The 2,568-nt window shown below is 43.3% G+C and overlaps 1 pseudogene; it reads left to right on the forward strand.

Moving 5' to 3' along the window:
- The first annotated feature begins 10 nt into the window (after positions 1–10).
- On the forward strand, positions 11–2,040 carry LOC117997711 (annotated as a pseudogene).
- The last annotated feature ends 528 nt before the right edge of the window (positions 2,041–2,568 follow it).

Below are 2,568 nucleotides of genomic sequence, written 5' to 3' on the forward strand. Positions count from 1 at the left end.
TTGATTTCAAGTGTTCTTTGTATATTTAGAACACAATTGTTTTTCACATGTATCCTTTGGAAAGAGATACTTTTTTTCAAGATTTTCTGAGTCTGGAGCTTGCTGTTTATTTTTGAGTTTTTCCTGTCAGAGATCATAAGATTTTCATTTTAATAAATTGCAGCTTATTGATTTATTTTTTTACAAATAATGTATGCCTTGGGATTGGAGCCGGCCTGGCTTGTGAGCTACACTGAGGAGCCAGAGGTGGGGCTGCAGTTACCTCCAAATCTGCCCCTGGTCCCTGGCCCCTGAGGCATGGTGTGTGGGGCGACATTGAAACAGCCCAGGGAGTTCGAGGCCGGGCTGTGGAGTCCTGGTTCCCCAAAGTGGCGGTGCTGCGCCCCTCTGCCCGGCCCCACTCCAGGTCAGGCCCCCCGGACACAGAGACGCCACCGCTTCTCCAGAGCAGACCCCACCACCGACTCTGCAGCACCGCAACCTGCCCCACAACAATCCATGCCTTCCAACACTAGGACAAACTTTTCAGAACATAAAACAAGAATATAGTCCTTATCAGAGTTGGAGACATTTAGAAGCTGTTCTGAATCAGAGTGAAGCTTGTACTTTGGAAAGTCAGCCTCATTCCTCAGCACTCACAGCCCCTAGTTCTCCAGGTTCCTCAGGGTTGAAGAAGGACCAGCCCTCTTTTCCCCTCTGACAAGTCAGAATAATATGTGAGCATCTCTTAAAAGACTATGAAGAGAAAATTCGGGAGGAGTATGAGCAAATCCTCAATACCAAACTAGCAGAACAATATGAGCCTCTTGTGAAATGCACACATGATCAGATTATGGGACGATATGGGACAAGGACAACAAGCTATGTGTCCTGAAGCTTTCTGGCATATCTGGGTACCAGGTTTGACCTCAAGAGATGGCTGCTGTACACTTTTTGCAACTGGCTTGTTACCACATTTCAGCTCCAACATGGCATCCTGTGAACATGTAAATGTTTCTTCAGGTGCATTTCATACAACTTGGAAGACCTTAAAACTTTCTGGTTGCCACAAACATATCTTTCTTTTCTGCTCATCCAATAAACAGCCGTGCCCTACTGTGATAGATTTTTCAAACAAAAATACCTGGAGCAGCAGTTTAGCAAAATATGCCCTCAGTGGCACTCAACAAATGGGGTTTCCCCAAGCACGGTTCTGTAAGAAGTGTGTGTGAGAGTGTGTGTATGTGTTTGTGCATGTGTGTCTGTGTGTATTTTAAGTTATTATTGAAATTGTGCAAATATTTTTTGATCTTGGGGGTTCTGGCTGTGAATTTGATGCATGACAATTATAGTTAAAAACATTTGCTTGGTCTACAGAAGATCATTAATGTTTTGTGACCATATAAGTTGTCACGGTAAATTGTTTCATGTTGTAGGTGTTATTGTTAAATACAGGGACTGTTTCCAGGCACAGAATATGGATCATAAGTTAGGATGGGCATAGGGGTGATTATGAGGACGTAGCAAAAGTCTCTGGTCCTAGGTCTACAAATGTGTGGTGAGGAATTAGGACAAACTGGAGACGGGCCGTTTGACACATGGACTCTGCCTCGCCGTGTTGAAAAATACTTTGATTCCAAGCCTTCAAATACCCATGTGGAGTCTGTGCTCACCTCATTCACACAGAGAGCCCCTGGACACAGAACCGCTAAAAAGAAAAGGTCTCCCTGCAGCAGGAGCATCAGGGCGTGCTTGGGAGCATAACACAGGTGAGTGTGGGGCTGGGCCAGCCCCTGGTGGCACTGCTACTTGGGAGGAGCCCCTCTGCCTTTGTATCAGTTATTAAAAACAGAATTTGGATCCTTTGGTCAGGCTCCCCCAAATTCTTCTAAGAAGTGAGCATGTTCAACTGCTTGAGCTTTGTTGTGGCAACCCCCTGCCCAAAGTTGCTTTCGGACTGTTCTTCACCTTCTTTCCAAGGCTGTGCAACAGAATGTAGCCTCTGTTTTGAGGAGGTGGAAGTTAAGTATACATTTATTTTTGACTGTGACTTGTTCAGGACCCCATTTTACAGAATACCTTGTTTCCTTTATTATTGTTTCTGGAAAGGAAAGTTCTATTAAAATCGTCCTAGTTTGAATAGAGAACAGTTTTATTAATTAGGGCTTATGGTTTAGGAAAATGGTCCAGTTTCATCCTTCTGCCATCATGCAATCCAGTTGTCCCAACATCATTTGTGGAAGAGACTGGCTTCTTTTTCCACCAGATTTTTTTTCACGATGTGTTGAAGATTGGTCCAGGGTCCATTTTTTGGTTCTCTATTCTGTTCCTTTGATCTATGTGTCTGTTTAAGCACCAGTACAATACTATCTCAATGACTACAGCTTTGTAATAGAGCTTAAAATCTGGAAACGTGATTCTTCCAGTTTTGTTTTTCTCTTTCAGAATGATTTTGGCTGTCAGAGTCTTTTGTGGTTCTATACAAATTTTAGGATTACTTCTTCTAGTTCTGTGAAAAATGCTGCTGCTCGTTTTTGAAAGGGACTGCAGTGAATGTGTAGATTGGTCATGGTAGTATAGACAGTTTAA

The sequence above is a fragment of the Mirounga leonina genome, unplaced genomic scaffold (genome assembly GCF_011800145.1).
Source record: "Mirounga leonina isolate KUSES-001 unplaced genomic scaffold, KU_Mleo_1.0 Mir_372, whole genome shotgun sequence".
Classification (NCBI taxonomy): domain Eukaryota; kingdom Metazoa; phylum Chordata; class Mammalia; order Carnivora; family Phocidae; genus Mirounga; species Mirounga leonina.